Below are 13,478 nucleotides of genomic sequence, written 5' to 3' on the forward strand. Positions count from 1 at the left end.
AGGTGAAAAAAATGGTTTTGGGTGGGTTGTTTTGCTTGTTTTTTAAATTTTATTCTGGAGTGGTACAAAACAGCACAAATTCAGTTGTGCATTAGGAGAAAGCTGTGAATAGCTTCGGCTGGACTCAGTATGTTCCGTGTTGATAAAACTGTGTTCTTATGCTCTTCAAGTAGCCGTGAAACGCTAATATGTTTCTACTTTTCGGTAAGAGGAGCTTTCATACAAAAAATATATTTTGTTTGGGGTGAAAAGTGGCTGTTTTATTAAATATCTGAGACTGAATCATCCTTTTGTTTTTGTTTCATTTTGTTTTGCATTACCTTTAGTTTTTATTTCCATTGCCATTTCTATTTCACCTGGCAAAACAAAGGTTTCTAAAAATAATAAAAATTAGAATAACCCGTTGATCCATAGTAGCTCTGATTTTTGTGGTAATGTATGAAAACTCTAAAGTCAGCAGTGTTTTTATTTCTATGCATGTCATCACACATTTGGAGTTTATCGGCACCAAAGATCACAAGGTTGTTAGCTGCATCAATAGGAGATGTGCTCATTAGGTAATTACATTCATCATTTCTCAGTAAAACAGTCATTGCCAGTGGCAATAGAAAATCATGAGAATATGAGATTTTGTATCAGTATGTTGTTAGCACATCTCTGTAGTACAATGGTATGTGTGTTTTTTTTTTTAACCTCTCCCTAACTGAAATTCTTTGTTAAAGAGTTTTTGCTTTCAGTCACTAAGTAACTGCTGGCCTAGTCCTCAGCGTTTTGACTTCTGAAAATATGTCAGCTCCTGAAGAACAGTGGTTTCTCACAAAAGACTTTCCAAAAGTGGGACAACTTGAGCAAAAAAAAAAATGTGGGGCTGTATGTCACCAAATATTCACAGAGCTAGTTTGGGAAAAGGCTGCTTCTTCCACAGTGGAAAAGAAGAGGGATTTATTAAACTCCTCTCTTATTGTGGAAAAGGCAGAGGTTGGTTTGGCTTTTTTTGACAGCAGGGAGAAGCAGTGGGCGGTCTTGCAGCACCATTTCTCCCCACGCAGCATGCAGGGAGCATGAATAGGCGATGCTCCCACGGGTAGCTTTTCTAGAGCCGTGGGATGTGCAAATAAACACAAGCTTGAGATGTGAGTGTCCAGCAGCAGTGCCCCATGTGCTAATGTGTGCACTCGGGTGCATCCTCTACCTTCGACCTGTAGCCACAGGAGTGTGATAACAGTCACTTGTTGAAATAAATGCCTACCCGACAATGTGCGAAGAAACTATTTTTTCTTATAATTATGCTTCGTCAGGCTCTGTGATTTATGCAGTGACATAGAGCTTCCCCTGGGGAATGTGCATCTCCGAGCAAGACTGTGGAAAAATGAGGATGGAGGTGCCCTTTCTCTTCGTGGTACATCAGCTCTGTACAGAATTTCTCAGGCTTCAAAATAAAGTCCCTGAAAACTGAAGCAAAAATACTGCCAATTTAACATTCTTGAATCCCCCAGAATACTCTGTTTCCTGTTACCCCCAAATCATCCAGGGAGCCGCAGCCGAAACACCTTTACCCTGATACTAAATACATGCAGGTTATGTATGATGCATGCACATAAATATTTAGGTTTGTGTTATTGCTGTATTTGTCTTTGCTTTAAGGCACGGTTTTATTTTCAAAGACCCGTCATCAATTCGTATTCACGGTACCCGGCGATGCAGGACGAGTAACATCGCTCCTGTTTAGATCGTCCCACGAAAACACCGGCCAGGCGATGGGGGGGAGAAGTGAGGGTGAGGGTGGGGGTGGGGTGGGGTGGGGTGGGGTGAGGGAGAAGAACGGACTAGTGGTGCCATTTGGAAAAATCTTACGCAGTAGCCGAAATAGCTCAGTTGGGAGAGCGTTAGACTGAAGATCTAAAGGTCCCTGGTTCGATCCCGGGTTTCGGCAGCAAGTTTTTTTCTGTCCGCTCGGGCACCCCCCCGCGGGCACGGGGGGCGGTGAAAGCCCGGCCAAGGCCCTGTCGACCCCAGCCCCTACCGGGGAGCAGATGGCGACCGTGGGGCCATGAACATATAGTTTGTAGCCGTCCAAGTGTCACTCAGGAGCACCTGGTAGCAGCGCGGGCAGCTGACTGCCCCACTGGCATGGCACTGCTGGGCCTGAAATTCTGTGTTATCCTCCTTGGTTGGCTAATTTTTTTTTTTTAATAAAGCAATGGAACTCATAAAATCGTAGAATGGTTTGGGTTGGAAAGGACCGTAAAGGTCATCTAGTTCCAACCCCCCTGCCATGGGCAGGGACACCTTTCCACTAGACCAGGTTGCTCAAAGCCCCATCCAACCTGGCCTTGAACACTGCCAGGGAGGGGGCAGCCACAGCTTCTCTGGGCAACCTGTGCCAGTGTCTCACCACTCTCACAGTCAAGAATTTCTTCCTACTATCTAGTCTAAGTCTACCCTCTTTCAGTTTAAAACCGTTACCCCTCATCCTATCACCAGATGCCCTTGTAAAAAGCCCCTCTCTCACTTTCCTGTAGGCCCCCTTCAGGTACTGGAAGGCTGCTAGAAGATCTCCCCAGAGCCTTCTCTTCTCCAGGCTGGAAAATACCAACTCTCTCAGCCTCTCTTCATAGGAGAGGTGCTCCAGCCCTCTCATCATCTTTGTGCCCCCCTCTGGACTCGCTCCAACAGCTCCATGTCCTTCTTATGTTGGGGACCCCAGAGCTGAATGCAGTACTCTAGGTGGGGTCTCACGAGAGTGGAGTAAAAGAGCAGAATCATGTCCCTCGACCAGCAGGGTTTTGATGCAGCCCAGGATATTGTTTCCCATGGTGAGATTCAGGGAAATGATGCTGTTTTACCTCTCTTACAAGTGTGCGTGTTGGACTGCCAGGCGATGGCGTGGCTGCGCAGGTGCTGCTCTGCAGAGCCTGGCATGTACAAACCACCTGTAGAAGCCTGGCGAAGTTGCAGCGCTTGGCATGTGCACATCTCATACGTGTGGCATGAGTGTGAAAAAACCACGCAGAGGCTATTTGTGAAGGAGGTGGGGGACGATAAGCAGTTGAGCCTCCCTCCCCATCCTTTTTTCCAGTGCTTTGTGCTGCAGAATTGGGGAGGACACGCTGCAACACATTCCTTGAAATCACAGAAACGCTGTGCAGCCCACACCTATCCAACACTGCGTGTGCCTGCTGTCCTCCTTGGCTACAGGAAATGTAGTGTCTGGGAGGGTTTGCCTTCCAGTTCCCCTTTTTTATCTCTTCTAAGCTTAAGGTTTTTATTTATGATGGAAGAACTGAAAACAAAAATCTTCATTCCTGGTTCCTTCTCTGCCCTCCACCACCTCCCGCTGTCGATGAAGGGAGGAACGCTAGAAGAGAAAGCGAAACTCTGCGGAGAGGAGCGGGATGGCATGGGAGGGTAGGGGCAGGGAGGGAGAGAGACTCTCAGGAGGACAGGCACAGAGGCAGGGGTGGAAGGATTAGAGACTGCTTCTCACCAAAAGCTGAAGTGGAGATCAAAATTCCTGGACCTCACTATTCCTCTGCTGTCACCAGATAGCTGAAACTCCTTCTGTCTCACAGAAGGTCTAAGGAATAGCGAGAAACTCTGGTAATTAATGTAATCTAGTCTTTATCGTTCCTCTGTTTCCCCCTGATCCTTTCTTTACTTTCAAGTTGGGAAAAATAACTTGGATTTTTCCAAAGCATATTTTTAAGGAGGGCACCAGTTTTAGGTTTCAAGGCATGAAGAGGCAGAAAATTCATTAGTTCTCTTGGTAATTTGTTGCAACTGTTCCAAATATATTCCTTACTTTAGTTTGGATCTGTCGTCTGTTAAATTCTAGATATTATTTCAGTTAAGCCTTTTGTCTGTTAGATCAAAGATCTTCTCAGTACCTGGTATTTGGTCATAATGAAGCAGTCGAGTCAACACCCAGCTTTATTTTGATAAACCAAAGAAATCAAGCTCTTTGGGTCTTTCATTCTAAGACACTTCCTTCCACTTTCAGATAATTTTTTGTAACCCTTTTAGTATACTGACACCAGAACAACGCACAGAAAAAGGTCACTCAGTATTGGTGTCACCAGTGCAAAACACAACAGTAAATCAGCTCCTTATCTCCCCTCAGCAATCTTTCATCTGTTCACGAAAGGGTATCACTGATCCTTTTTTAATCACAGCATCACATCAAGCATTGCTGTTGAATTGCTTGTCCGATACAAGGACCACTCACTGCTGATGAATATCCTGTTAGCACAAACAGGAGAAGCGTTACGTAGACCCCTCTAATAAGACAGGTAAGGGATAGTTTTTCCTGAAGATTTTTTAAGCTTTTGAAAGAATATTAAGACTGCACACTCGAATACTCAAGGATAGAAGGAAATATTAAAATGAAGATTACTTGTGACTTATTATCTGTAGTTTTGTGCATGTGATATCAGAAATAAATACTTTTTTTACAAAACGCTTTTAATTATTCATCAAAGACTTTAACGGTGCTTTGGGAATGAATTAGTAAAGTATTCATTTCCTGAAGATGTGTAATCAAAGAGGCAAAAGAGAGAACAGTTGTTTACTTTTTGGCCATTTCCATACTGCTGAATAAAAGAGTCATAGATCAGGCTTGGACACTGGACCTCTGACTGTCTGCTCGGCTTGTGCATTAGCGCCTTGATAGCCGACTCTTTCCAAGATTTCCTATGGAGGGACCAGCCATATGCAGTGCAGACACCAGCCAGCTGGTGCCACTCAGCTGGGGGGCCAGGATGTGGCCCCAAGACTGCTTTTAGGCAGTGATCTGGCTGTACCCTCTCAGTGCTGCACCAGAAGCTGGGTCCCCTCTGCCACTGAGTTCCCAGAGGGCCAGGAGAGGTGTGGGTCATTCTTGCCCTCTCAAAGTGTCTGATTTTCAGTAGGAGTACCCAGGCACATGGATGTATGACAGTTATGTGCTGTGGTAGTGCCTGAAATTTCTATTTTTAAGCTAAGGATGATATTACCTGTAATAGCAATTCCCTTCTCAGAGGTTTTGTGACGTTAAACAGAAATTTTGTGGAGCACTGAAATACTAAGGGTGATAGCCATGGGGACATACTAAGGGTGATAGCCGTGGGGAGGCCCTCAGCAAGTTTGCCAACAACACCAAGCCTTGTGGTGTGGTCAACACGCTGGAGGGAAGGGAAGTCTGCCAGAGGGACTTTGACAGGCTTGAAAAGTGGGCCTGTGCAAACCACATGAAGTTCAACAAGGCCAAGTGCAAGGTCCTGCATGTGGGTTGGGGCAATCCCAAGCATAAATACAGGCTGGGCAGAGAATGGGTTGAGAGCAGCCCTGAGGAGAAGGACTTGGGGGTGATGGTTGATGAGAAGCTCAACATGAGCCGGCAGTGTGTGCTTGCAGCCCAGAAGGTCAACCGCATCCTGGGCTGCATCAAAAGCAGCATGGCCAGCAGGTCGAGGGACGTGATTCTGCCCCTCTGCTCTGCTCTTGTGAGACCCCACCTGCAGTACTGCATCCAGCTCTGGGGTCCCCAACATAAGAAGGACATGGACCTGTTGGAGTGAGTCCGGAAGAGGGCTGCGAAGATGATGAGAGGGTTGGAGCACCTCTCCTATGAAGAGAGGCTGAGAGAGTTGTGGTTGTTCAGCCTGGAGAAGAGAAGGCTCCGGGGAGACCTTCTAGCAGCCTTCCAGTACCTGAAGGGGCCTACAGGAAAGCTGGAGAGGGGCTTTTTACAAGGGCAAGTAGTGATAGGACAAGGGGTAACAGTTTTAAACTGAGAGAGGGTAATTTTAGATGAGATATTAGGAAGAAATTCTTGACTGTGAGAGTGGTGAGATACTGGCACGGGTTGCCCAGAGAAGTTGTGGATGCCCCTTACCTAGCAGCATTTAAGGCTGGGTTGGATGGGGCTCTGAGCCATGTCATGAGTGACATGACCTAGGTAATCCTGCTCCGGCAGGGGGATTGGACTAGATGATCTTTCGAGGTCACTTCCAATCCCTAACATTCTGTGATTCTGTGATCTGGTAGAAAGGTGTCCCTTCCTGTGGCAGGGGTGTTGGAACTAGATGATCTTTAAGGTCCCTTCCAACCCAAACCTTTCCATGATTCTGTGATTCTATGATGACATTGAGAAGAAAATCTTGTTTTTGTTTGGTATGGGATTTGGATAGCATGCATTGAGTAAGGCCTCGGGTCTTATGTGGAAGAAAAGGATAAAATTAAGACATAACCTTAATTCTGGTATTTTTTAACTTCTGTCTGATTGATTTTTCAGGCTTGATGGAGGTTTCTAATGTGATTTGGCAGGCTCTAGGAAAATAACCCCGAGTGTCGTTGCTTTATTGTTTTTATGTCACACAATATTCAGGCATTTTTCATTCAGCTTTATCTTCTTTACACCATCTTTTTGTTAGCATTGCTGCTTTCTAGATTTCTTCTTGGCAGCAAGCATCTCCATTTCCATTTATTTTTCTAGTAGCTTGTTCCCTTAAGATGAACCCCCTTCTAGGAAGAAGATCCAGGCTGCTTTCATGTCTGTCTAACTAAGCCTTTATGTTTTAGTCACAAGGCTCCTTCTCTGAAACTGGGAAACTTCTCTGCCGCTACATATGTTTTTTTTAAATGACCGTCACATACTGAAGTTCATACCTCACAGGGATTCAGAGGAAAAAACACATTTTACAGTGTTGTTTCAACCTTACTCAAATATTCAAAATCTGGTGGATTTTGTTCATGTACTTTTTCCATGACCATCTGTCCTGGTTTCGTGGGGATAAAATTATAGAATCAATTTTCTGCTACATTTTGTTTCAGTTTGTGGCCAGCCATGGTGGTCAAGGCCATTAGCAGTTAAATCCAGGGTAGCTGACCCAGGCTGGCCCATGGGTGTATTCTATAACATCAACATCAGGTTCAGTATAAATGGGAAAGCTGGGGAGGGGAGGGGCTCTTTGCTCTGTTCTCTTTTCTGTCTTTCTCCTTCTCCTCTCTCCTCAATGGTTACTATCCCTGGAGGAACTTGCCACCACTCTATGGGCTAAGTATAATTTTGTGTCTTTTGTATTAGCATTGATATTGGTTTTCTTATTTTATTAAATCTGTTTAAATTTCCTTTTCCCAGTTCCCTTTCTTGGTTGGGGAGGGGGGATTGGGTGATAGAACAACTGGTTGTGGTTTAGCCCTGGGTGACAGCTAAATGGAGACACCATCCTTGGCTACTGAGTCACTGTTTTAAGTGAATGAAAACTGGAGCAGAAAGAGCAGCTCAGTGAGAGGTGTATCACACATCCTAGCTCTGCTGCAAGCTGCAGCAACTTGCAACCACAGGACATGACAAATAATGAAGCAGCTTAAAGCTTTACTTTGAAATACCTCTATTTGGAATTTCTGACAGTGGTGGGACTAACTTGCCGTGCCTGGCACTTTCCGTAGGCTTTCTGAGGGTTTTTGTAAGCTCAGATGTTCCTCAGATGAGATGCTCCTCCTTCATGTCCCCAGACTTGTGCATCTACCTGATTTTAAAAGTCCCCTCCTTGTCCCTGCAGGCAATTTCTGCACCTGATATTTCAAACTATCACAGAATAGTTCAGGTTGGAAGGGACCTCAAAGGTCATCTAGTTCCAACACCCCTGTCGCAGGCAGGGACACCTTTCCACTAGACCAGGCGGCTCACAGCCTTGTCCAACCTGGCCTTAAATGCTGCCAGGGAGGGGGCAGACACAGCTTCTCTGGGCAACCTGTGCCAGTATCTCACCACCCTCACAGTCAAGAATTTCTTCCTAATACCTCATCTAAATCTACCCTCTTTCAGTTTAAAACCACTCCCCCTCATCCTGTCACTACTTGCCCTTGTAGAAAGCCCCTCTCCCACTTTCCTGTAGGCCTTCTTCAGGTACTGGAAGGCTGCTAGAAGGTCTCCCCAGAGCCTTCTCTTCTCCAGGCTGAACAGCCCCAACTTTCTCAGCCTGTCTTTTTAGGAGAGGTGCTCCAGCCCTCACATCATCTTCGGGCCCTCTTCTGGACTCGTTCCAACAGCTCTATGTCCTTCATATGTTGGGGACCCCGGAGCTGGATGCAGTACTCCAGGTGGGGTCTCACAAGAGCGGAGTAAAGGGGCAGTACCACCTCCCTCGACCTGCTGGCCACGCTGCTTTTGATGCAGCCCAGGATACAGTTGACCTTCTGGGCTGCAAGCACACATTGCTGGCTCATGTTGAGCTTCTCATCAACCATCACCCCCAAGTCCTTCTCCTCAGGGCTGCTCTCAATCCATTCTCTGCCCAGCCTGTATTTATGCTTGGGATTGCCCTGACCCACGTGCAGGACCTGCAGAACCTGTGTTGCTGTCTTGTCTACAACTCAGCAGTGAATAGATGTTACTCTTACAAATATCAATGTTTCCTTCTCTTTGAATTGAAAATTGGGTTTGTTTGATAGAAGAGATTTGTTTCTGTCTCTTGACTAAAAGATTTTTGACTTTGTCTTCTGCACTGTTTACAGACATCCAGTAAACCTCATTTAGATATGCAGTATGATCAATGCAAGGGATTTAGAGAACACAAGTTAGGACTCGTTTTTATGATTTTTTAAAAATATTTTTAATAAGAAATCATAGTTACTGGTTTCTGGTCCTGTAGAAGAACTAGAATGGTGTTTCTCAACTTTCTGGGAAATAAATACATTTAAAAAGAAAAACAAAATTTTGAGGTGATTATGCATTTCTAGTCTTTTTTTTTTTTTCCCTGGGACTGAGCAAGTTAGGAGAGCTTTATACTGTTTGAGTTCAGCACAGTGACCCCATGTGAGGAGGCTTTTTCTGATCCAGTTCCTTGGGAGTTTTGGGGTATTTGTTGTGGTGTTGTTTTTTTTTTTCCCCAACAATATATCTCAGGGTTCCTACTTTGTGCTTTTGTAGGAATATAGAATGCATATTCCATAGCAATGCAGAAATACAGAGTTTATGGTATGGTTAACAAGGCAGATTTGGGGCAGTGAAGTGAAATCTTAACCTTCAGTCCTGCTATGGTTATCAATGCTATCTTTATTCCTCAGTGAACCTTGGGGGAAACATTAGGTTTTTGTTTGGATGTACTTACTTAAAGCAAGGGAGCATCCGTTACTTTGCCCGACAATGTTCTTGGAATTTAGCCCACATGACATGAGGGATGAATATCTTCTGTTCTATTTTATATTTTCTGTTGGGATAAATAGTAGCTTTGATATTTTGAATAAAAATTGTGAGAGAAGATTGTCTTCTGGAACTGGCTCTAGAAAGATTAATGTAAGGTCAAGGCTTTAGAGATTTCACATATTATTTCAAATACTGTGTTTGCACTATCTTTCAGATTTTTTTTGTGGTACAGAGCAAGGTCTGGATTTCCTTCTTCGTATTTCTTTCCCTGTGATTGGGATAATTTGTTGCACTGCTGAATTTTTGAGACAAGAGCCTCTGTACTACCCCTTCCATGCTGCACATGAGGTCTTAGGCTCGCGCCTTCCTGACCGTGTCCTGAATGATGAGCCACAAACGCAGGCTGCATGTTAGCTGGGGTGCAGGCTCCTTACAGGTTTTTGCACAACGTCTGTAAAGCTCCACATGTACCAAAACTAGTATATTAAAACAGCTTACATCTCACTTTACTTTTTTGTCAACCAGTGTAAACCCACTTTATGTAAAGCAGGTCCTCTACTACCACAGCCATTTGGAGTGGGATTCATCTCACTTCACTTTAGACATTTAAAAATGCAGTGTCTGTCTACATTTGAACTAGTCACCCTCACCTCCTTTTAAGGCCAAGGCAGAGAAATCAGGGCAGAGAGGTCATCTGACCTTCTGAGATACCTGTCTGAGAATGGGATGAGTCGTCCTGTGGAGGTGCTTCTTTCCCTTCATAGACTATTGGGGAACACAGGATAACTGAGATTTAGCTCTCTTACCTTCCAGATGCCTGGGTTCCTTAAGTGAATCATACTTTATTTTCTATGACTGCCTTTATAGTTAGCCCAGGTTAGAAGCTGATGAAATAACTCTGGAGATAAAGTTGTCTTTGGACAGCCTTTGGACAGATAGTCACCACAGAGACTCGTAGAATCATTTTAGTTGGAAAGGACCTTTAAGATCACCAAGTCCAACCATTAACCTTGCACTGCCAAGTCCACCACTAAACCATGTCCCTAAGCACCACATCTACACATCTTTTAAATATCTCTAGGGATGGTGACTCAACCACTTCCCTGGGCAGCCTATTCCAATGCTTGACAACCCTTTCGGTGAAGAAACTTTTCCTGATATCCAGTCTAAACCTCCCCTGGCACAACTTGAGACTGTTTCCTCTTGTCCTATCATTTGTTACTTGGGAGAAGAGACCAACACCCACCTTGCTACAGCCTCCTTTCAGGTAGTTGTAGAGAGCGATAAGGTCTCCCCTCAGCCTCCTTTTCTCCAGACTAAACAACCTCAGTTCCCTCAGCCGCTCCTCATAAGACTTGTGCTCTAGACCCTTCACCAGCTTCATTGCCCTTCTTTGGACTTGCTATCCACATCCTTTGCCAGCTGAAGATGTTGAGATGAGTGGTGTTGCTTACTCAGGATGGTTTCATCTGCCAGTCAGCATTGTATTTATCTAAACTATAAGTAGCTTAAGCTTTCATCTGTCTTCCTACATATTGTGGAGAGTGGAAAAAGAAGTCTTGTTGTGTATTTTCTGTGAGACCTGACCAGATTACTCTTCTCTGAGTTGCCCTTCTAACAATGTGAATATGTTGTAGCACGTGAATTGGTTTTCAGGCAAAGAAATCCACAAATTAGAAAGGGACTGGATAAATAACATAAATATGAGAAGGAGGGAGCTGATGAGACTGTTCATATGAAGAGAGATTTTGAACAAGGGAAGGATCATGAGTTCTCCAGAGCTTCTCTGTATGCCCAAACTTTGGCCTCACTCTCCCAGCTACAGGACAGGGCAACAAAGGGTAAGGTGGTGGAAGGGCAGTAGTCTGTGTTGGAGGAAGGAAGAGAGAAGGCATGAATGAATAAGAGCCTCTGTAAGAAGGGAAAAGCAGCATGGGATGGGAGGAGAAAGAAAAGTAAGAAGAAAATATTGAAGGGTGTCTGCTCTTAAGGAAGGCAGGAAAGAACAGAGATGAGCAAGTAAGTTTTGAAGGAAAAAGGAAAAAAAATCCACTACAGAGATAGGAATTAAAAGTACAAAGATGTAAAAGATTGAAGAATTATCATCAGACTTACTAGAAATGAAAGATAATCTTGCAAGGATGAAGAAACCTACATGGGCAGTGGATGAACATGGGAGGGAACAGAGTGGCAACTACTTTCTTCTTAAGTCATCCCTTATTGCAGTTTTGAAGGATTTGAAAATTTTGAACTATTAGAGAAGATATTTTTCTGAGATGTACTGCTTTGAGATGTAAGCCTAAGAGAACAAAGATTGTTTCTGAAAGTGCTGAGTTGTTCTTTTACAAATCTAATGGCATATAAGATTTTGCATAGATGTGATCACACTTGAGTACCTCAGAGAATCAAATAAAACAAAGACCGGCAGATGCAGGGAAGCCTTTCTTCCCACAGATTTCTGTTTGGTGGCTGGTTTTAGTACTTAGGAGGTGGCTTTTTATCAGGTGCAAGCTTTTTCTTTTGTCAGGTCACTTAAAATGTCTCTTACTTACTTGTTGAGTCTCTGGTGTCTAGTGCATAATATCACACTGAAGTCGTTACCTCAACCAGGGCACTTATCAGCTCTCTCTTCTACTTGCCATCTAGCATGTTCTAGATTTCTTGAAACTCCTAGAAAATTATACCTATGAGATCTCTCTCCTCCAGGTGAATTACTCTTTAGCTTAGATGTCTATTTGCTATAATGGGAACTTAAAAGACATGTAGCTCCTAGATAGGTGCATAGATGGTAGATGCATAATGAAGGTATCTTAGTCTTAAATTGACTTCCACCTTGCATAATGAATAGCTTTGCTTCACGCTTTTTCCAATGAGAGACTTTCATAAGCGTTGAAGTAGATACCCAGTAGCAGTGTTGGAAAAACATGCCTCAGATGGTGCTTCTTACTCCATGGAATCTGGAGCACATAAGTGCACAACAGTTAAAATCAGCAGCCAAAATATTTATCTGTCACTTAAAATTGGAACAAAAAAGGTGGACTTGATGTAAGCTTTGGGTAAAGACTAGCTGGGGTCATTTCCATTCAAAACATTCTTATTATGGCCAGTTTCATGTCATGCATAAGATAAAAGTATGTTACATGATCTTTGGAGCAATGAAAAATGTACAAAGGTATTGTAATTTGAGTTTCTTGCTAAGTCATTTTTGTCCAGACTTGAAATTTTCTTTGACAGAAGTAGAATCTGTTCTTTCAGGTGAGGTTTATGACAATGTAAATGCCCCTAAATTAATGTAAAGGTGTTTGGCAGAACAAAAAATCAGAGGTATAATATTTTCTTCAAAGAAAAGAAAAAGTATTCTCAATGGCCAAAATGTCCAGAAGTGTTCATTGCTTTTGGGCGCTCAGCTTGAGATACCATGAATTCACTTGACTGGATGAGTTTGCTTCTTATCATATGGTGGGGTTGGTTTGGTTTTTTAATTTGAAAATTCTTTTGTCTGTCAGATACAGATACAGGGTGTTGCTCCTCCTGTCTCGTCTCTTTCTAGTTTGACCTTGATCTTTAACTTGTCTGCAGTTTTTCTTTTTTTCTCTTTCTTCTTGTCATCTCCAGGATTATCATCTGCCATTATGAAATATCAATGTGGTTTATTCTTTCTACCGATACATTGATTTCCACATAAGTTTATATGTGGAATGCTGTATTTTGGCCAAAATTCTTTCCAAAATTCCAAAGGCTAAATATTTTTCTGGCTTGATGCTAATCTGTGCTTGAGTACAGTAGGAGGGGCCTGAGAAACAATACTGTCATTGAGAAAAAAAATGTGAACCTACTGCCTACTTACTGCTCAGGAATTCTGTATTACTTGGGTGAATTGTGTTTAGTGATTATTTTGCCTGTACCTTTGAGTATTCTTTTTCTTTATTCCCTCTCTTACCAAAAAAATACGTGAATCTATTAATCTCAAAAATGTGTTGGCATCTGTATGGGTACATTTGTTTGCCGCCCTTTGACGGCAGGCTGAGAGGTTTGCTATTAGGGGTGAACCTGGGCACAAATCCAGACTGCAAGGTGGCTGACATACGGTTTTCCTGTACTTTCAGCATAAAGCATAAATATTTTAACTGATAAAATTAACACAGTTTCAGGTGTGGTAGCCTGAGCCGGTGGACAAGCCAGGATGGTCACAGTTTGGATGAAGGGGGCTTCAGCCACTGCTCATGTGCTCAGGTTTGCTGCCTGAAAAGTACTTTGATAGCTGCAGGCAAACAGCTCTGGGCAGTAGTGCCAACACACAGCCCTACTCATTTTCAAGAGACAGTAAAACCCCATAGTAAATACAAAGTAA

The 13,478-nt window shown here is 43.5% G+C and overlaps 1 non-coding gene across 1 annotated transcript; it reads left to right on the forward strand.

Annotated features, from left to right (window-relative positions):
* Positions 1–1,860: 1,860 nt before the first annotated feature.
* TRNAF-GAA (transfer RNA phenylalanine (anticodon GAA)) lies at positions 1,861–1,933 on the forward strand. The gene has a single exon. It is a non-coding gene; the product is annotated as a tRNA-Phe (tRNA).
* Positions 1,934–13,478: the final 11,545 nt, after the last annotated feature.

This window comes from Nyctibius grandis, chromosome 2 (genome assembly GCF_013368605.1).
Source record: "Nyctibius grandis isolate bNycGra1 chromosome 2, bNycGra1.pri, whole genome shotgun sequence".
Lineage (NCBI taxonomy): Eukaryota > Metazoa > Chordata > Aves > Nyctibiiformes > Nyctibiidae > Nyctibius > Nyctibius grandis.